Source organism: Pan troglodytes, chromosome 8 (genome assembly GCF_028858775.2).
Source record: "Pan troglodytes isolate AG18354 chromosome 8, NHGRI_mPanTro3-v2.0_pri, whole genome shotgun sequence".
In the NCBI taxonomy this organism is placed as follows: domain Eukaryota; kingdom Metazoa; phylum Chordata; class Mammalia; order Primates; family Hominidae; genus Pan; species Pan troglodytes.
In genome coordinates, this window is record NC_072406.2 from 124849042 (window position 1) to 124872199 (window position 23158).

Sequence of the window (23158 nt, forward strand, 5' to 3'; positions counted from 1 at the left end):
TGCACATGACTTTGTTCTGAGTGGTGAAATTTAAAATATACATATATTTTAAAACATATTTTATATTTATATATAGTATATGTTTATATACTGTATAATATATTTTATATTTTTATATATAGTATATTTTACATATATATATATATATATATATATATAAATGTATAAATTTTTTTTTCCCAAATGCTCTTCCTCCAGATCTTAACTTGGCTGGCTTTTTCTTTTTCTTCAAATTTCAGTTGACTGTCACTCCTCAAAAAGACTCTCTGTCCACCTTACCTAATATCTCATATTTATTTCCTTTCTTCATTTATTTACTTGATTACTGTGATATACCACCAGTAGATTGTAAGCTATGCGAGGACAGATTCCTTGTCTATCTCATTCACTAGTCTCTAGAACTACTCTCTCTAACCCTAGTCTCTAAGACTGGTGCCCGGCACGTAGTAAGTTTTTAGTAAGTATTGGATGGGCAGACGGATAGATGTGTAGGTGGGTGGGTGGATGGATGGACTAAAGCGATGAATGAGGGAATCGAGTTAGGTTGGTTGGGACAAGCAGCAGAGTTAAGATAGAAATTGAATGCGAGGAAAAGGCATGACTCTGAAAGTGGCTCCTCTGATAAGAAACCAAAGCCTGCTGTTCTAAATGCCAAAATTGGAAACAAGTATACAAACTAGTGCGTTTAGCAATGAGAGATGGTGAGAAATGCTACATAAGGATTTCTCTTCACTGTTCACGAGGGTTGTTCTGTGAAAAAACAATTTCATCTGTCTCTGGCCCCAAAGGCTTGAACCAGAACCAGCAAGTGGAAATTACTCAAAGACGTATTGTGCCTTCAATGAGAAGCCTTCTCACTGAAAGAGCTGCCCTGGACGGAAAATGAGTAGTGAGATGATGCTGGTGGAAGTATTTATAGATGCAGTGCATGAGTACTTGGCAAGGATGCTATCAAAGGGGAAACTGACATCAAATGTGCTGTGGTTCTGGGTGATTTATCTGGTCCCTTCCCATCCCAGAGCTTTATGATTCTGTAATAATCAAGGGAGAAACCCATTACATAGTGGACAAATTTTTCTTTTTTTTTCTTTTTTTTTTTTTTTTTTTTTGAGACAGAGTCTTGCCCTGTCGCCTGGCTGGAGTGCAGTGGCACAATCTTGGCTCACTGCAACCTCCGCCTCCCAGGTCCAAGCGATTCTCTTGCCTCAGCCTCCCAAGTAGCTGGGACTACAGGCACACACCACCACGCCCAGCTAATTTTTGTATTTCGTTTTTTTTTTTTTTTTGTAGAGATGGAGTTTCACCATGTTGGCCAGGATGGTCTCGATCTCTTAACCTTGTGAGCCACCGCGCCCAACCCTAACAATTATTTTTAAAAGGAGGAATTTAAATGAGCTGTGGATTATTCATTTTGTCCCATAAGAAGATAACTAAAAAATGACAAAAATGAACTGAACAAAAATGTTCTAACAAAATAATAAGGCTGAATTTTTAAAGTCTCTTCCGCATCTTCTGTTCCCTGGGATGCCTTAGACGGGGTGTGCAGTATTTTAGGTACATCGTGAGCAAGGAGCCTGCATTCCCAGGGGGCGGCAGGGACAGCATGTAAGGTCTTAATCCAGCTCTGTGATCTGAAGGCAAAGCCTCTATGTGTGAAACACAGGGGTACCTCAAAAATAGAACAAGAGCACTCCATCCATGTGCGGATGACTGTCAAGGTCACTGAGACCTACAGTGATCTGGAAAATTAAAGCTCTCTGGCCGCCTTTCCTCTCAGGACATACTTCTGGAAATCAAAAAAAAAAAAAAAATTACAAATTGATGATTTTCTGTTGCTGAGTCATTTTTCTTGCATTTCTTTCTGCTTTTCCTGTTTATCGTTGGTTTGATAGCTGAGCCGTAGGATCGATGCCTTTCAGCGAGTGTGAGGGAGAGAGCTGAGGATGGAGGTATGTCCCCTCTAGGCACATTTAGGCGGGGATGCTTAGGGCCTCCTGCAAGTCCTCAGATGTCCAGAGATCAAGATGAGTGTCTTGTCTGGTTAATGAAGTTTGGATTATTCACTGCACCACAATCTCATTCTTATCCTTGTCAATTGTTGGGGCAAATGGAATACGAGAATGGAATGTAGGAAGGGAGTTTAGATTCCTCACCTGATTTCTAGCCAGTCTGATTCGTTGTCTTACCAGAGAGGCCTCATTTGGGCCATATGTAAAGTGGCACCATCCCTGGCGAGCACCCCTAACGTTCCCTGTGCCCACGTGTCCCTTCATCCGGGTAGATCCCACTCATCTCACAAGGCCCAGCTTCAATGTTAACTTCTGTTTGAAACTCCCCAAGCCTTCAGGCAGAATAACTATTCTTTCCTCTGTGCTTCCTCACTCTCCTCTATAGCGCATTTGTCAGTTTATGTTATGGATTGTTCTGTACAGACTTGGCTCTCCTCTGAGGCTAGGAGATCCTTGAGGACGGGGAGTGTGTTTCCTTTTTCTTTATATCTAGGATTCAGCACAGTTCTTGGTCCTCAATGAATGGCTGATGAATTGGAAAATAAATGACTAGACATCTGAAATATTAAAGGAATTAATATTTTGTGGGTGGAGAGAAATCAAGACATGTAAAGTTCAGTGTAAAATTAATCTTTTCTCCCCAATACAGTCTGATTTAAACGGTGACAGTTTCTTCCTCTCATGAGCCACCTGGATCTTAATGGTTATTTTCTTATAAGACTGTTGAGTTTACAATACGACAGAACTGTGTTTACCTTGGAACAAGGGCTGTCCTCTATTAAGAAGCTTTCAGTACAGCCCAAGAGTCAAGTTATGGTGTTGTGGGCAGAAAGCCAGTAGGGAAAGCCTTGAGGAGAAAGCCCTCATGGAAGAGAAATGCTTTATCATCTGGTCCCTGAATCTTATGGAATTCAGCAGTGACCTAGCCTCATGATCCCGCAGTGAGGGCTTAACACGTTCCACGGCCTGAACTCGCTCTGAATGGACTCCAGATTCCCAATGATGCATGCAGCCCCTCAGGGTCAGAGGCCATCATGCTGCCAATCAGACAAGGCAGGTGGAATGTTGCACAGCTGCACTCTGGTTGCATTTCCCAACACCTCCCTGTCTCACGATGCTTGCACGTTGGCATGCTGTTCCTGCCACCTTGTCATACTTGTGTGTGTGGAGAGCCTGTCCCCAGTGCTGTTTTCTCAGGACAAGCTCAACTTCACTTCCTCCCGCCTTATCGAACCCTTTGTTTCCAAAATTGTTAATCAAGCCACTTGGGGGGTTGAACTCAACTCCTCCCTCCCAATATCCTGCCAGCTCAAAGTAATGAGAAAAACAATTGCCCACAGTGAGGATGTCCATGGTCCCCATTTTCCCTAGTCTATCATGCCTTAGACAGATACTGTTGAATTTTGTCAGTTGCGTGTCCCACATGCTAATGGTGGTTATTTGGACATCTCTGCTTCAAGCCCAGCTTAAAAAACCATATGGCCCCAGATTCTTCAATGCCACAGCTATGGTGCTCTTCCATGTTAAGAGACTTAACAGATGAAATATGGTTTTCCGAACCTCTTTTCATTTACCATCAAAATAACAAGCGATGTCTTGTATTTCAACAGAGACATTCTTTTCACTCAGTTACTCTACAAAGAATGTGCCCTTGTCTCTGCTGTAGATTTTTATTTTATTTGTAAATTGTGCGTGCTGCATGCTACGGAATACTGAAAAGCCATACACCCTGGCTTGTTGGTTGACACATAGTATGTGTGATTACAGATTGTTTGAATAACAGTGGACTATTGAACTGCCATCCAGATGTGTGTGGAGTTAACTGTGGGAATGTCCACAAAGGAGGATTATCTTTCTTGTTGCTGGGGCCAAGGCCCCCAGAAAGTGGAAACATAAGCATGGCAGCTACTCAAATAGAACAGTAGCTACAACTGGCTCTTCAGAAGCAAAATTAATCATTTTTTTTAAATTATGCATTGCAATTAAGACTGGGTTTGTTCTCTAAAAGTAAATCATGCAAAGAAAATGCCAAACAATAACAAAAAAATTTGCAGCTTTGAATGCCCTTTGTGAATGGTTTCGTCATTTTGTGTTTTTAAACGTTTAGAAATTCAGAACATTGTAGATTAAAGATAAGACCTCAACCATTGCAAGCCTCCGAGCCATCATCTTGTAGACTTGATCTGTGTTTCCTGCACTCTCCTCCATTCTTTGTACTGTACAGGATACTGTAAGCATTGATTAGTTGGTGTTCACAAATACTGGCCATGGGAAAACAATGCAGAATTCCCCCTGTGAACACTTTCTTTCTTTCTTTCTTTCTTTTTTTTTTTTTTTTTGAGACAGAGTCTTGCTCTGTCATCCAGGCTGGAGTGCAGTGGCGCAATCTCAGCACACTGCAACCTCCGCCTCCTGGGTTCAAGCAAGTCTCCTGCCTCAGCCTCCTGAGTAGCTGGGACCACAGGCACGTCCCACCACACATGGCTAATTTTTGTAGTAGAGACGGGGGTTTCACCATCTTGGCCAGGCTGGTCTCAAACTCCTGACCTCAAGTGATCTGCCCGCTTTGGCCTCCCAAAGTGCTGGGATTACAGGCGTGTGCCACGATGCTCATCCTTGAACATTTTCTTTAAAAGATATTTGAACCACAATGAGATACCACTTCCCACCTACTAGAATGGCTAAAATAAAACAGACAGTAACAAGTGCTGACAAGGATATGGAGAAATTGGAACGCTCATGTGCTGCTGGTGAGAATGTAAAATGGGGTCACCACTTTGGAAAACAGTTTGGCAATCACTTAAAATGGTAAACATGGAGTTTATCCTATGATCCAGCATTTCCATTACTAGGTATCTGTATCCAAGACCCATGAAAACCTATGTCCACACAAAAACTTATACATGAATATTTATAACAGCATTATTCATAATAGTCAAAAAGTAGAAGCAACCCAAATGTCCAGCAACTGATGAGTGTATAAATAAAATGTGGTCTATTTTTCAGCCATGAACAGGAATGAAGTACTAATCCAACATGGATAAACCTGAAAACATGCTCAGTAAAAGAAGCCAGATACAAGAGACCATATAGTCTATGAATCCATTGTATGAAATGTCTGGAATAACTAATCTATAGAGACAAAAAGTAGATTATTAGTGGTCACAGAGCACTGGAGAGGGGAAATTAAGAGTGACTATTAATGGGCCAGGCACGGTGGCTCACGCCTGTAGTCCCAGCACTTTGGGAAGCTGAGGCAGTCAGATCACTTGAGGTCAGGAGTTCAAGACCAGCCTGGCCAACATGGTGGAACCCCGTCCTACTAAAAATAGAAAAATTATCTGAGCATGGTGGCATGCACCTGTAATCCCAGCTACTCAGGAGGCTGAGGCAGGAGTATCACTTGAGCCCAGGAGGCAGAGGTTTGCAGTGAGCCAGGATCACGCTACTTTACTCCAGCCTGTCTCAAAAACTAAAAAACAAAAGAGTGACTGTTAACGGATATTGGGGTTTCTTTTGCAATGATGAAAGTCTTCTAAAATTGATATTGATGATGATTGTGCAACTCAGTGAACACACTAAAAATTCTTAAATTTTACACTTTAAATGGGTGAATTGCATGGTGTGTGAATCATACCTCAATAAAACTGTTTACAAATGAAGATGAATGAAGATATTTTCAGATAAAAAAATTTTAAGGTATTTGAAGGTGAGTTTTTAAAAATTATACTTAAAATTAGGATATCTTCAAAAATCAACGTATCTGAACTTCTTTACCAGCGTAGAAAAAAGGGGGAAATGCTTTTCAATTTAATAGCTTATATCTTTTTTTTTTTTTCCTGGAATGAAAGATCTGTTACTTGTTCGACAGTGTCAATGCTTTCTATCTCTGGTTGGAATCTGCAGCAGTCAGTTGGCACCCAGCCATCAAATACCTAGATTTACCTTTGTGCAATAAAAGTCCCTTTAGCAATGCTATTGAGATATATCATTTTGAACCTATTTTAAATTCTGTAGCAAGCAAGTAAAAAAAATAAATAAATCATGAAACATCAGGCAAGTCAAAGGAAACAAAGAAACGAATAGGAAATCCTCTCTAGATTCCGTTCCCACTTTACTTTCTGTAGTTTGATCTAAAGAAAAATGTGGAATTTCCTGCAGAGTGATTAATAGGCTAATGTGGTGACTGACAGGCACTCTGAGCTTGACCTGGCAGGTAAAGGCTAACTGGCACGTTAAGTTGATTACACAATTTCCTCTAAATAAGTTGACAAGTGGTTTGCACAGTTGCCTTGACTTTTGCCCTTATAAATGCACACTTATAAATGAATTGCTTTTTCAACTAAAGCAATCCTTATTTTAGATGTGACATGTGTTAAGTAAACAGCTTGATACAGAACCCCAGCATCCTAGCCTTCCTAGCCAGGTCAGATTATCAGAGTTGCTAGGAAATAAGAGTTTTGAGCCTGAAACTCAGCTTTGAGATGTGGTTGTATCCCTAGGGCATAAGAAACCCAAAACTATTTTTCTTCCCTCTAGTATTGTGAAGCAGATTATTAGATTTGAGAAGATGTGTTCCACAAATGGCTCGAAAGAGTCCAGGAGTGGAGGCTGCTAAATGGTTTGCTTAATTCTAATGCTTTATACAGATCTCCTTTCAGGATGTCAAGTTTGTAGGAAAATGCAGCCTTTGGTTGGTATTTCTTTAAAAATATGACAGAGAAAAGATTTCTAGTTGGCATCTCTGTTCTATGATCGTTTTCACAAGAAGAAAATGTCCATTTATACTTCAGAGAATATGGTTTATTGAGATATTTTGTTTTACAGATGTACTACTTCCTTCCATTTAAGGGGAGAGTTACAAAAAGCTATGATAAATGAACAGGAAATACAGTTTGAGATAATAAATCAAAATGCTCTTTAGGAAAATAACTATTTATTTGTAGATTTATAAGCCAGGCACCTTTATTGAACCTGATATATCCTGATTTGATAAGCAAGAGGAGATTTGCTAATGTTGTTGATTTAGCTGGGACCTATTCTCGTGTGTGTGTGTGTGTGTGTGTGTGTGTGTGTGTGTGTCTTCCTGAATGAATTAAACATTTGGAAAATGAATTGATTTTTATTTGTATATACAAAGATAATACCATTTACGCTTTCCAGGTCTAGAATATGACAAGCCTTGAGTTCGTCTGGAAAACAGAACATTATTAGGACTCAGAGGTTAAACGTACCATCCCATCAAAGTCTGTGAATGCTCCCCTGCAACAATGAGCAGACCCATTATAAATCATCTTCATTCATCTTTTCTCTTACAAAAGATGAAACTCGTCAGGCTTACAATGTTTACTACTTTCCAGAGATGACTCATGCAGTAATCTTTTTATTTATTTCATTATTTCACTCCATCGTCTGGAGGTACTCATAACAAAAGGATTGCCTTCCACTTTGTGGCTGGGGCTGGCTGTGAACTTGGTAAGGACTGGGCTAGTCCCTCCTGCAGTGTGGTTTCTCCTTGCAAGTCGTCAATATCCAGTAACCATTAACTATGAACAACATCCTGCACTCATTTCACTTCCTCCCCAGCTGGCCAGCGCCCTTTAGACATATTCATGAGCCAGGGGGGAGATTTTTCATGCCCAACCCTCTCTGCCTGTGGAAGGTTGGAGTCTCCTGAGGTTTGGATTTAAACTCCACATGGCAAACCCAAGTTTCAGGAACCTCCCACCCCAGTGGAATAGTCAAGAGAAGTTTCTGCTGTCTCTCCTTTTTGCCTCTCAAGAGAGAACACTCTTAAAAAGAAAAAAATTATTTCAGTTATATACATTTTCAATCAAATATTTTAGAAATAAAAAATATAGGACATAATATAATGAACACCTTTCTTCCTGGTATAAGCTTTAGAGTTAATATTTTACAAATACAGTGAAGCCCCTGTTCAACCTCAAGTTTCCTTATAAGACCAAGTCTGCAGCACCTTGAAGAAATCCACATCAAATACTGGGACCCTCCCTGTGAAAGGAAACAGGGATGATATACTCAGGGAGGAAGAACGGACTTTTTCTTTGTCGGTTTGTGTTTTTAATATTCCAGATATTTGAACCATAAGAAATTGCCAGTATTCAATTGTTTTCTACTTACGGAAATGTCAATTTTATGTGGGTCAGCCTCATAGCAGGGAGACAAATGTCCCTTGCACATTACAGAAAAAAACTAAATCAAGCTCGCATCTCCTCTTGTATAAGCTATTAGCTTAGCCTCAGAATTAGCTTCCCTGCCTTAATTCTCAACCCCCTCCAATTCAGCCTCCACTCTCTTGCCACAACCATACAGATAAACCTGATAAAAGTTCTGGCTAAAAATTTAAAAATATTTCGTTGCAGAAATATCAGTGATTGGTTATGGTGTTCTACCCCCAGATTCTGCCGGAAGTGATATGGAACATATGGCATATGCTTACATTTTCTTCTTCTTCCTTTTTTTTTTTTTTTTTTTTTTTTGAGACAGGGTCTGTCGCCCAGGCTGGCACAACCACGGCTCACTGTAGCCTTGGCCTCTCAGGCTCAAGCGATCTTCCCACCTCAGCCTCCCAAGTAGCTGGGACTACACGCACATGTCACCATGCATGACTTATTTTTAAATTTTTTGTGGAAACAAGGTCTTGCTGCGTTGCCAGGGCTGGTCTCAAACTCCTGGGTTTAAGCAATCCTCCCGCCTCCGCCTCCCAAATTGCTGGGATTACAGGCATGAGCCAAGGCGCCTGGCCTACTATTGCACTTTCGATGTTGTCCCTTAACTGTGCATCGACATCCCTCCCTGTCGGAGCTCTTACTAGAAGCCAGCTACATTGCAGAAACAGCACGTTCAGCATCTTGTCTCATTTCATCCTCACAGCAAACTGAGATATCCAGGGGTAGAACAGGTTTTGTGGGACTAGAAGCATTTACAGTTTGGGGTTCTCCCTGAAAGAAACATTAAACTCAGAGTAAGTTATGAAAGTTAATGATTGTCTAGGTCAAGAAAAGAAAGTACAATACATTTTTTAAAGCAGGCAAATACTACAGGCACCATAAAATGCAGGAAAAAAGTAGTTTTATTAATTAACTGATTGACACACATGTAATACTTTTTTTCCCTATGTTTTTTGGCTGCATAATCCCTGGCCATTTCTTCACATAATAATTATTTTATGACTTTTTGTGGAGAGAGTAGGAAGAGGGTTAACTTCTTCCTCTAGCATGGTTGATCAAAACTTGTTTTTTTTTTAATGATTGAAAGTTTTATAAAAGCTTCTTTGGCTCCGTGGTTCAGTATTAGTAATGTCGTGGAAGTTTTTAAGATTGTTGTCAAATGAACATATCTCTCACTTTTTGTCTATATATGAGCTGTAGGATTTGGATTTATTTTTCTCAGACTAGTTTCTGGCTCTATACATTTTGTTTTTGTGCCACCCACGTACCTCCAGTGTCGAGTGCTCTCGCTATGTTCACATTACAGTAAGACCGCTGAGCCTGCACCTTTGTGTCCCAGTACTCCATGAGTTGACCATCTCCAGCTCAACACAGCTGACAGTGATTTAACCAGACATGGAAATGACTGTGGACATGTGAATCTATCCCACTACATCCAAAGTAAATTATCCCTAACTCAGCTTCCCCTTAGCTGGATCCCAAAAGTGCTCACAGCCACACCAATGCTCTCCAACATGAAAGGGAATAGTAGAAAGTCAATCGTCCTAACCATGCATTGCAGTTACTGTATCTTATTTTTACAAAGATATTTGGCCAAGCGAACATATTGCTAAGACCTCTTTCAGGACCTTGGAAGGAGCCCAAACAAGTGAAGGACTGACCCTGAAGCCCAGAATGAAGCTGAGAAGCCACATGTGAATCTCCTAGCAGATTTGTGCAAGGTTACTCAGGTAGCAAGAGACAGAGCTGGGATTTAAACTCAAGTCTTTAGAGGCCAATTTAAGAATCTTTTAAATTATGCTAATTCATGTCTTATATTACAAAACCTTTCCCTTCCCTATCCCACCCTAGTGCTCAGTAAGTACATAGCCATTGGTCAACTTGCTACAGAAAAAATGGACATCTAAGTCTCAAAACAGGTTTGCTGTGTTCTTGATCATATTTGGGCCAACTTCCTTGAAGACTCTGGAATTTCATGTCTCTTTGAAATCAATTTTATGATATAGAATTTCAGATAAATCTGTACAAAACAAAACTCACTGCCTCTACTCCACCCATGTTTTAGAAACCATGTTGCTCCTCATTCATCTGGGAGTATTTCTCAGCATGCCCCAAGGACTGATAAATATAGTACAGTCCTTAGGTTTATCCTGGTGTCCCTAAGAGTCACAGTTCAGAAATGGTGGGACACTCTTAATTAGAAGGGAGACAGCCAGCAGCGACCCAGCTTTCAGTGCCCTGGCACCTACAGAAAAAAGCCTTTCTGTCTGATAAACCCTCTGGTGTGTGCAGCCCACCGCTGTACACATGGGCGGAACTCGCTCTCACAGAACAAGTGTGTTTGCCAAAACAGGGAGTGAAGTATCTTGCAAGGCCACTTGTTCCAGAAGAAAGACAGGATAAGGGAAGTGGCAGAAACTGTGATAGGGAAGGAGTTTTTCCACGCTAACAAGCGTGAACCGATAAGCCTGACCTTACAGACAAATGTTGAGGGTCCTAAGAGCACCTCTCAGGCCAAAATTAACTGAGCAAATTTGACTTGGCTTCCCATTTTATAATGGAAAAAATTCCTAGGGAGAAAGAAAACTCAACATTGGCTGCTATCACGGCTGATGGATTTGACTTCTTATCTGCCAGATTTTCCTACTAAACAAGTCAATGGAATCACTTTCTAATATGTCCGAACTAGAAGGTTGTGTGATAAAAATATGTTAATAATATTATCATTCTTACAGTCCCTGGGCCAAGAATGTTTACAGTCCTTATCTCATTTAATCCTCACAAGAACCCTCTGGGGCTATTTCAATTTACAGACGAAGACAGTGAGACTCAGAGAGATCCAGTCACTTACCCAGCCGAGTCACACAGCCAACAAGTGGTGGAGGCCAGATTTGAACTAGGGCAGTCAGACTCGGGGGCCTGTGCATTTATCCACTGTTACACAGTGAGGTCCATCTGAATCTTATTCCTGTTTCCCTCCTCGGGACTCCACCGGGCCTCCAAACACTTCCCATAAATGGGGAATGCCTTAAGACACTCTCTGAATGTTACCCTGTGATGTGGGTAAAGCAAACAGGAGCTGTTTTTATCATCTGCCACAAGTATTCTTATTAGCATGCATTGCTTGATGACGGGGATACGTTCTGAGAGTTCATCGTTGTGCGAACATTACAGAGTGTGCTTACACAAACCTAGATGGTAAAGTCTACTACACACCTAGGCTGTAAGGTATATCCTATAGTGCCTAGGCTACACTCATGTACAGCATTTTACTGTCCTGAATACGATAGGCAGTTATAACACAATGATTAAGTATTTGTGTATATAAACATAGAAAAGTTACAGTAAAAATACTGTATTATAACTATAGTTTCCGTTGTTGACCAAAACGTTGTTAGGCGGCCGATGACCGTAATTGTTTTGTTTTGTTTTCTCTTGGGGTGCCTAGAATAAAACATAAGAATATTGGTAAGGGAGCGAAATAAATATGTATTGGTCCCCGAAAGGCTTGATACATGCTTGATTCTTCACCCTTACCTGGAGACTGGGTTGTGTAGAAGGAGGCCCTCAAAGAGGAATACAGAGAGTGTGGCTTCTTCCTTCTGGCAAACTCAGAGTTCAGCGCTGCCCCTTTGGGGGCTGGAACAAGGTTCCCCATGTGTTTCTCAGTTGTACCTAGCAATTTCCCTAGGAAGTTTTTGAAGTTTCCAGGGGTGGCAGCCACACTCATATGGCCCGGCTGGAGGGTACAGTGGCAATCCAACGCCCAGACAGGGTCCTGGACATTGGACTCCTAGACCAAAGCGGAGAGGAAGTGATGGGTCAAGGCGACAACAGGGAGCCTTAGGAGAATGTGTGCTCCAACCCCTCATCTCATAGGTGGAGGAACTGAGGCCCAGGTAGAGGAAGTGACTTGCTAAAGGTCACTCAGCTAATCTTGGTGGAGCCAGCACTAGGATTCCTGACAAGAGACCCCTTCCACCATAGGCTGCTGACATGCCCGGCTCAGGGCAACATCACCCACCCAGACAGGTACCTCCCACGGCAAAGCCTAAATACACAATGTTAGATTAGTCATACAGCGATCCAATTTGGGGTTGCATTTGAAAATTGTACTGAAAACAACAATAGCCAGAGAGGCTTTGCCCATTTTTCTCAGGTGGCTAGATTCTCAGTGTAGAACACTAAAAAAGCTATTTAAATTAACTCTATTTTATTCGTACAGTTGGGGACTCATCTATAATAACACATGTTGTCACATTACCTGAGCCAGTCAAGTTTTCTCCAGATTTATATTCCACAGCAGAGATGCAGGGAAGTTGCCCAACAAGTCCTTTATTACTTATTCTGAAAGCCAAGATGTGCCCTGGATAATTATACACATGTACAAATAACCCACACACAAATGACACCTGTTACTCTTTTTTTTTTTAATTGAGAAACCTTGTTTAAATATACTTGGAAAGGGATGGGAAAAATCAAATTATTGTTCACATCAATCTATCTTTGCCATGAGAATATTTTTAGAAAATGTTTTGTTTTTTTGTTTTTTTTTTTTTTTTTTGAGACGGAGTCTAGCTGTTGCCCAGGCTGGAGTGCAGTGGCATGATCTCGGCTCATTGCAAGCTCCGCCTCCTGGGTTCACGCCATTCTCCTGTCTCAGACTCCTGAGTAGCTGGGACTACAGATGCCCGCCACCATGCCCGGCTAATTTTTTTTTTGTATTTTTAGTAGAGACGGGGTTTCACCGTGTTAGCCAGGTTGGTCTCGATCTCCTGACCTCGTGACCCACCCGCCTCGGCCTCCCAAAGTGCTGGGATTACAGGCGTGAGCCACTGCTTCCAGCAGAAAATGTTTTGTCTTACATGCTTTAAGTATATTCTTATCAAAACCTTGGAGTTACAGATTTAGTTCATTCGAATTATGGAAAAGTCTACCGTATGACCCAATGAGTAAAACCAATCATCATTGTCAAATGAAACAACCAGGTAGACTGATTTTCTAACAGAACAAGTCTGACATGATTTTTTTTCTGTTTAAATACATGCATTAATACATGAACCAAGGACAACCACATCACTTCTGTTCTAATTCTAGGGTAGTTGCGAAGCCAGTCCAGTGGCCTTAGGTGGATTTATGGAGTGTGGAGCTTTAAGCCTGTCTGTAAATTTGACATATGGGGCAGAAGGCACTGCCACCTTCAGTACTGCTTACTGACACTCTATTTGCTTTGTCCTCACAAGACTTTCTCAGAAAAACTACATTCTTTGAAAATGAGGTAGGGGGTGGAAAACGTGAAACCGTGAATGAAGATTGTCAAAAGTTGCACCACCCTAGTCTACAATACATCTGAATTCAGATCATCCCAGCAAGGGTTGAACGCTGCTTCACCCTTGATAGGAATACATGTAAGACAGGGAGGAAACTCAGAGCTGTAGCTGGGATCTGTGGCCCTTGATGAAAGGAGTAGCTGCTTACAGCAGTCCTTCGTATTGCCTGTTTGCCTCTATGGAGGTTTTTACACTTCAGGCAGAGCTACTTAGTAAAGTGGGAGAAGGCATTTAAGGAAAGAGAGGGAAAAGAACTGCAAGATACCTCGATTGCTTTTAGCAAATAATACATATAGGAGGGACCTGGAAATCAGTTCCCTTAAACTTAGCTATGCTCTAGTTTGAAGACTTCAAGAAAAATCCTTCTAGATACTGACAAGAGGCCATATACCCAGGCATTTTTTGCAACACTGGAGTAGCAGAAATTTAGAAGCAACATAAATGTTCATCATTTGGGAAGAGGGTCAATGCAGTAGCATACTATATAGCTGTTAAGTGAACCATGCACACATATATGCAGTTTGAAACTTACATTGAGTCGAAAGATAATTTTCAAATATGCTATACACAAAGTATTATGCATGTTGATATATATGTAGTAAAAGTATAAAAACAGGGACAAGCTTCAGGTTAGTAGTTACCTGGAGGTAGAGATGAATGAGGAGGAACTGTCACATGTTATCTTATCAAAAGACCAGCTCAGCCTTCCGTGGGATTAAATCAATTATTGTCTTTGGGGAGAAACAAAGAGACTGACTTTTTTTTTTTTTAGTTTTGTTTTTGTTTTTGTTTTTGTTTTTTGAGGTAGGGTCTCACTCTGTCGCCTACACTGGAGTGCGGTAGCACGAGCATAGCCCACTGCAGCGTCAAACTCCTGGGCTCAAATGATCTCCCCACTTCAACCTCCCAAGTAGCTAGGACTATAGGCATGCACCACCATGCCTGACTAATTTTGTAATTTTTTTTTTTGGTTTTTTTGTTTGCTTGTTTTTTGAGAGAGGAGGTCTCACTGTGTTGCCCAGGCTGGTCTGGAGCTCCTGGACACAAGCAATCCTTCCTCTTCAGCCTCCCAAAGTGTTGGGTTTATGTGAGCCAGCACACCTAGCCAAGACCGATTTTTAAATCTGTGTCTTGTGCAACACTCTAATGGCAGAAAGGGCTTTAGAGTTTCAACTTAGGCTTTTGTGGGAGAACAAACTAACTGAGCTGCCTCTCACCTAGGATACTCCTACAGCCCAAACTACGAGTTCAAGAGAATTCTATCTTGGAAAGGGCTGAGTCTGATTAGACTGCTTATCCCTAATACTCTGCAGAGTCATCCCTCATTTATTTTTTAATGAAATTTGACAAAATATGTACACTAAGTCTCCTGTAGAATGGCCATAATTTGTGCTTAGGAATGCATAATTTTATCAGGATCTCTGTAATTAGATATTGTGCAATAGAATAAAAAGCAAATACTGTGTGTCCCATGGCAACCTCGGCCTTTAGTATCTCACTATCTTTGAGATAACAAAGGTTTCCACAGACACACGTACCACATGGGATTTTTAAGTAGACACCCAGGAAGAGAACGAAAGTTCCCCTGTTGGTTTTCCCCTATTTTTAAGGGTGAGTGTATGAATGTGTGTTTTGTTCTCTTCCTTTTATATTGCCTCCTGGATTTTGGTTGTTTTCCTTTATCTGTCCGGACTGTAAATGTGGATATGAAGGTTCATAGTCCTGTAGAATAACGTCAGTGCTTGAGCTAGTGTTTGGTGTGAAGTACCTATCTTTTGAAGGGAGAGAAAATAATTACGACTGTGGTAAGAATTTAAGAGGACAGAATTAAGATTATGTAAGGGTTGAAGAAAGGTTTGCTGGGAATGTGGTGTGTGTTTTAGCAGAGACCCCAATGACCTGCCAGGGCACGTAGAGAGAGCAGGCTACTTGAGGGCAGGGAGTGGACCACCGCCATTTCTGTGACCTCACATCTGGCATGGCCAGGCACACAGTAGGTACTCAATAATTAACTCCCTGCTGTTTCCCTAATCATGTAGAGGAAAGCAACAATGTTCAGTAATTAACTGTTTAAAAAAAAAAAAAAAAAAGCCCTGCAAGCTGCATCTTTGCTTCTAGACCAGGAGACAGCTGCCCACATCTCATGGGATGCAGTTAGGACATAATTTAAAATATCATCCATTTCTTCTAAAATGTGTAGTTTCTTTGGAGGCAATTGTAGCCACTTTTGTAAATAGGACCAATAAAGGGGATAAAATTGTCCATCACTCCACTGAAATAAGGAAATAGAGCAAGAACCTAGGAGTTATAGTACTCTACTAGAGATTACACATTATAGAATAGTGCAGAAAGCAAGCCACATGAAAGGGTCAATTTAATGTCGCATCCTGCAGAGGTGAGGAGTTGATCTCCAACTATTCTCATTGGTTACACAATCACATTGAGGTATTTAAATCCTGGCAGGTGGGAGCCTTTGCTTCCTTTGCTCAGCGGTGAATTCACATGGTGGTGTGGTAGGCAGAGGTTGCACGGCATTCTCTAATAGCTACAACTTACCTAGTCTTATCCAGTATAGGTACCAGGGAAGTGATTACACATGTTTAGATACATCAATTTAACAGTAATCAAAGAGTTCTTTTAACTTAGAACTCAGGGAAGTCAGGTCTGTCTTCTCAAGCTGAGAAGAACCAAAGTCATGGTATAGACATACCATACACAGATAATGTAAAACTATAAGCTGAAAACAGGTATAGAAAAAACATGAGAAGATGCAGTTATGAGAGGGTTGCAGATGCTAATGACCAATTCCTCCCAACTAAGCTGTGGTGAGACCCAGAGTCAGGAGCTACCAGGACTGAATCCAGCCTGGCTCCAGCCAGGGTCCCCTTCTCTGTTGTCATACTGATCCCATTTTGCCCTCTGATCCCCCTCTGTCTTTTCCAGGTTTGTGCTATTCTGATTACATTATCGACTAGTCTGAAGCAGAGCTGATATCTCTTTACCGGGGAGTCAGCTTCACCAGCCACAGCTGCTGAAAGAATAGCTTGGAGATTTCCCCCACTGCATTTCTGTTGCTCAAACTTTCTGACCTTTGTGCTATTTGAGAAATCTTTGAAATGCTGAAGGTATGATTCTCCTTCAGGGGGAACATGCTTTGGAAAAACGCCCACTTAATAAAATGTATTTTCTTTCTGCTGTGGCTGCCAGGGTTTTTATAAGGCAAATTTGCTTTAGCTAGGTGAAGAACAGCTTCTAGAATAGATGTTGCCTCCATTTAGGAAACTATGGATTGTTTTCTGTATTGAACTATCACACTACAGTATTAGTGTTTGGGGAAGAAAGAATTCTGCTGCCTGGTTGGTGTTCTGCTATTTACCACCTTAAAATTCATCCCATTGGGGTTACAGTGGCTTGGCAGTCTCTTTTGGGTATAGTGTAGACTTATTTTTGGTACTTCAGCTCACTTACATGGACTTGTTTTTTGCCAATGCCCTTTTTTTTGTATGATAGAGGTCTATAATTTGTGGACTCCGAAGCCACATTTTACAAATCAATAAGAAAGACATGAAGCCTGAAAACGGGTTTTTTCCCCTGACTTGTATGTGTATCTTACATAAAATTTCTTCTAAATTAAATTAGATGTAATTATACATTGGAAAAAATTACCTTTAAAAGGATCAGAGTTTATAAAATAGATGCAGCCCTGAGGCAATGATGTTATATGAACATTCTACCTATAACATATACAGATTTGCGTTGTTATCAGCTGTTAGACTCAACAACTTATTTTTGAAAAAATAATCCTTTGCCAGGTTTATACACATAAGAGAAACAGCCAAGAAACTTTACTCTTTTAAATATAATAATAATAATAATAATACAACCTGGAGTTTCATAATCAGAAAGAACAGATGTCCCCAAGACACTTTTGTCAACTCTAGAAAGGGATTAAGTTTGTCTTTTATTTTTTGTTTTTTTCCCAAAATTACTATCCTCAGAGAGGGAGAAAGTATGCAAATCCTAGAAAGAGTTTATTCTCCTTAAAAAGAGAGAATTTTCCCTCCAGGGTTATTGTTTGCTCTTGAGACAAAACCTGTAATTACTATTATCTGATAGTGGATAGCATGGCATGCGCTATTTGCAAAGAATTTTTTCCATCATTGTTTTCATTGGCCATTCGGAGATATAATTTGGTGATGAAAATTAGCTATTTTCCCCTGGTAAGGGAAAAGAGACTATGCAAGAGCAAAAATAGACTTTTTTCCCCAGACTTCTGTTCTGCCCACCCAGAGTTGAAGTCGCCAGGAGCAGAGTACGATTATTTTTCGTGAATATATTCATATGAAAAGAATTTGATATTTCTTTCTCTCACGGTTGGGAAAGCCTCAATTTCAGCTTACATCCTTGACTTTGTGGGGCTTATAAAAGAGAAAGAAAACCCTTTTGGAAAGAAACCCTTTAGGTCAGAATGAATCAAACCAAGAGAATTTCCAAGCATCCTTTCCACCATCAAGTCTAAAACTGTAAGAAGAAGAACAGTATACACAGCACAGGTCAGGATCGTGGAGCCAGGAAGAGATCCAGCACGCAGACGTCTTGCTGCAACTTGATGTAAGTGTGTAAGTTGGACCGCGAGAGAAAATAAAGCTGGCATTCTGTTCGGGACATTGCACTCTGCAAAAACAAGAAAACTTTGGGAAAATGTTAAGCCCAAAGCAAGCACGTAGAGGTTCCTTAGAAGGTACACCCACGGAGAAAGGGACTGTTGACTTCTCAGGAAGTTATGAAATCTCCTATGTAAAATGTAGTCATGTTTTTGTTATTACTTGATTTAACACTCCAGGAACTTAGCCCAAGCCAGCTGTGATCCTCAGGCTGCCCCGCTCATTAAAATCCCCCGCTTTCGATTCAGCCTCCCTCTACCATGACTGACTGCTGCCCAGCCTGCTGTCTGTCAACTGATTCTCTGTAGAATTCAGGAATGTGCCTGTTCAGTGCTCCCAGGAAGTTTCTTCTTAACTGCTGCTTTTCTATCTACAAAAGTAAAAGTTCATTGTAGAAATTCTGGAAAATTCTGAAAACCACAAAGAAAAAGTTCACGGCACAGTAATTCTCACCTGTACACACAGTGTACTGTTAAAACTTTGATGATATAAAGCTGTTAATATTTTTTAAGCATTCACACTAATTCTGCAGATACCAAGAGCTGCAAGAAATCACCTAACATGGAAGAACTGAGGCTTTCAAACCTCATTCTTAAGGACAAAGGCCACATCGTCTCTGTCTCTATGCCCTGGCAGCTGGCCCGGCACCCAGCATGCAGGGGGGCACAGAGTGTCTGCAGCATCCACAAACTTGGGGTTTCTGAGGAAAGGGAAGGCAACAAACTAGAATCGGTCTAGGAAAGAGGAAAAGAATTAGTACTTCTCTCAAATGGAGACTATAAAATATATTCCTCAATGATGACATTTTTCTGTAAATGTCAAAAATGTGTTCATAAGATGATTTGGGGACTGGGGCTCAAAGGTTTCCAAGACTGTTCAGAAGATAGGTTTGCTTAGCTGGGTGCGGTGGCTCATGCCTGTAATCCCAGCACTTTGGGAGGCTAAGGTAGGCAGGAGTTGAGGCCAGGAGTTCAAAACCAGCATGGCCAACAGGGCGAAACCCTGTCTCTACTAAAAGTACAAAAATTAGCCAGGCATGGTGGCAAACGCCTGTAATCCCAGCTACCTCAGGAGGCTGAGGCACGAGAATCACTGGAACTCATGAGGTGGAGGTTGCAGTGAGCCGAGATTGTGCCACTGCACTCCAGCCTGGGTGACAGAGCGAGACTCTGTCTCAAAAAAAAAAAAAAAAAAGAAAGAAAGAAAGAAAGAAAGAAAGAAAGGAAGAAAGGAAGAAAGGAAAGAAAGAAAGAAAGAAAGAAAGAAAGAAAGAAAGAAAGAAAGAAAGAAAGAAAGAAAAGTATGCTTCAAATTCTGTGACATATCTGCCACCCATAGCAGAAAGATGCCCGCTTGGGAAAGCAGACCCCAGCAGATGCTCTTTGGGAAGAGGCCATTATCTGCCAGGGTGGGGGCCACACTATCCACCTTCAGTACTTGATTCCTGGTGGAGAGTGGGTTAATGAAGAATAGTGGAGAGGTAGGAGTGCTTGGTATCTGGGTCCTTATAACTTACCAGGGTCTGCACGTGGACCAAATGTCCCTGCATGGAGCAGCGCCCATAAACAGATTACAGAACAGCCATTCGTTAATCCCAAAACAGTTTTCTGTCAGTTAATTAGAAAATTCATCTTATTTTGCCTCCAGGCCCTGTAGCCTTATTGCATTTGCACATATTTCAAAATGTTTCAAGTACTGACCAGATAACATTAATGAATATATTAGATAGGCAAACGCTTTTAAACAAAAAATAATAAACATACTTGTGTGTATATATATAAAAAATGTTAATTTCGTCTGGAGCCAAACAGGTAATTTTCCCTTCAGCATTTTTTCAGTCAGCTAAGACAGGTTGGCCTAGGAGTGCAGTCAGCCTGTCTGCAGTCTCTGGCTTGACTTGCATACCAGGGTCAGAAACAGACAGCGAGATGATCTGATTGGCCCAAGTCCAGAGCATGCTCACAAGGGCTTCTTTGATGAAAGGGTTCTTGGTAAGTACTGTACCAAAAGCAGCCTGCCACCCTCCTTTCAAAGATACCCATTTAGAGTAATTCCCAGAAAGGAAAAAAACAGCGAGAAAAAGAGAGAGGGAGGGGAGGAGAGGGAGAAAGAGCTGAACTGCGGGATCACCGCAAGAATAATTATGCTCCGTGGCATGGAGAAAGGGGTAAAAGTTATTACAAGTAAACTGTTGGATGTGGAACTAGCTGGTTGGCAACTCCACAGGCACATAAGGAATGTGCAATTAAGCTCATTAAAACATCATCATTGTGCTTATCAATCTTTTTCCAAAAGGGGTGGGGCGGGGCAGTGTGTTACGGCATGACTGCTTTTGCAGATAAAGATCCCGGGCTACCTAGTTGCCTCTGTCAGCAAACAAAATCAGCCATTCAGTTCCACGCAGCATTTACACTTAGGCAGGCTGGCTCCGACTGCATGACACTGGAGTCATGCCTGCACTCTGGGGGAGGCATCCAGGAGGCTGTCTTCTCTCAGCGGGCATGCTTCCTTCTGCTGTGATCTCCATCAGAAAAGCCGGTCTTTATTAAACACCTACTACATGTCCAACACTGGTGTTCAGGAAAATTCAGAAATACTACATATGATGGAAGCCCTGCCCTCTAGGTACTGTTAGCTTAGTTGGAGAGGTGAAATCTGGTCTATGAATCTAGAATATGTCATTAAAATATTTTTTTCTCTCTATTAGCCCCTAATAGGCCAATAGAGATATCCAGCAATAAAAGGCAAATGTAAGCCTGCTTTCTTTAAGATGCATCATTTGGCTGGGCACGGTGGCTCACGCCTATAATCCTAGCACTTTAGGAGGCCGAGCCGGGAGAATCCCTGAGTCCCAGAGCTCAAAACCAGCCTGGGCAACATGGCAAAACCCTGTCTCTACAAAAAGTACAAAAAATTAGTCAGGCGTGGTGGTGTGCCTGTAGTCCCAGCTACTCGAGAGGCTGAGGTGGGAGGATCACTGGAGCTCAGGAGGTCGAGGCTGCAGTGAGCCATAATTGCGCCACTGCACTCCAGCCTGGGTGACAGAGTGAGACCTTGCCTCAAAAAAAAAAAAAAAAAAAAAAAAAGATGCATCATTATGCATTCATTCAACAAATACTAATTCAGAGGCAGCCAAGTGTAGGCCTCCATTAGCTACTGTAGGTACAAGGGTGACCAAGCAGGACATGCCCTGGGCCTCACCCTGTAGCAGAGAGACAGTCAGTCAAGCATAAGTTCCATGACACAGAATTGCTATGTGATGAGTGCTGGGAGGGAAGAGGAGTAACTATTCCAGACACAACTTGCCCATTTTCCAACTTATTCCTGGAGGAAAAGCTCTTTTGCTTTTGCTTTCACTCTTTCTTTGTTGCTGTGATTTTTTTTTTTTTTTTTTTTTTTTTTTTTTTTTTTTGAGACATAGTCTTGCTCCATTGCCCAGGCTGGAGTGCAGTGACACCATCTCAGCTCATTGCAACCTCCGCCTCCCAGCTTCAAGCAATTCTTCCGCGTCAAGTGATTCTCCCGCCTCAGCCTCCTGAGTTACTGGGAATACAGGCACGGGCCACCACGCCAGACTAATTGTTTGTATTTTTTGTAGAGACGGGGTTTTGCCATGTTGGCCAGACTGGTTTCGAACTCATGGCCTCAAGTGATCTGCCCGCCTCGTCCTGCCAAAGTGCTGGGATTACAGGCGTGAGTCACTGCGCCTGACCTGTTGCTTTGATTTTTTGATGACATTTTTAATATGACAGTAATATGTTTCTTTTTAAAAACTTGAAAACAGAAAAACTTTCAAAGAAAATAAAAATCATCTGTAATCTGGCCACCCAAAGATACCCATTCTAACTTTTCAATATGTTTTCTTCCAATCTTTTGTTTTTGATTTTTACAAACCATGTAAATAGAATTGTTGTTTACTTTTTCCACTTGACAGCATGTGAACATTTTATATGTTATAAACTATTGTTTAGGAGGTCTGCACAGTTTAATCTTCTACTGGATATTTTGTTTACAATTTTTCGTGATTATAAATAATATTGCCCTGAGCATCTTTGCATGTAAGTATTGTCATTTATTTCAATCTGACATATATTTGCAAATAGCAGTTATGCAATAACTACCTGTAAAATAAGGTAGGATGTGACTGTAGGACCCACATTGGAGCTGCAGAAACCTGTGGAATGGGAAGTTCTCAGGATTAGCATGAACAGGAAAGCTCATAGAGGAGGGGGGTCTTGCACAGGGTAGTAGAGTCTTTTAGAGTCCCATATTACTGCAGATTTTCTCAAAACCCCCAGCCTGCACTTTCTTCTCATCATCTCTAAGGAGTATCTCTCTATCTCTGCCAGCTCAGGCCTGGCAACCTCCACCACCTATGTCTACCCCTCATCTCAAGCTCTAGTGCATTGATCCACAAACATTAGTCTACTTCAGGATTACCTGGGGTACAGGTTAAAAAGACTCCTGGACACCATCCTAGACCTGCTAAATCAGAACCTGTGGCACAGGGTTCAGGAATCTACATTTTTAAATGCACCCCAAAGTGATTCCAGGGCAAGACATCCAAGACCCAGTGCTGTAAGAGGAAGTGCTGGTTGCAGCCACAAAGGCTGGCACTCGGTATTCAAGAGCAAGGGCTTGGGCTGAGAAGTGTGGGATCAGGCTCTGGCCCTGCCATTCACCATTTTGTGGCCTTGGGCGAGTCCCCTTGCTTACTGAGTCTGTTTCCTCTTCTGTAAAAGGAAGATCATAATAGAAAATCCCTCCAAGTGTGGTTGTGAAGACTGAATGAGGTGCTTATGGATGGCCCAACCCATGCCCCATTCTCAATGCATGTTTTGGTAGTTGTTATTACTTTCATACACATCATTGCTTTTTAAGGCATGAGCAGCAGGTAGGCATCTTCCTTTCGAAACCAGCCTGGGCAACATGGCATCTACAAGGTAGGCATCTTCCTACCTGCT

General features: G+C 41.5%; 1 protein-coding gene across 13 annotated transcripts in view; it reads left to right on the forward strand.

Annotated features, from left to right (window-relative positions):
• Nucleotides 1–23158, forward strand: part of VTI1A (vesicle transport through interaction with t-SNAREs 1A) — a 441715-nt gene that overhangs the window by 289499 nt on the left and 129058 nt on the right. The gene's annotated exons all lie outside the window — the stretch shown is intronic.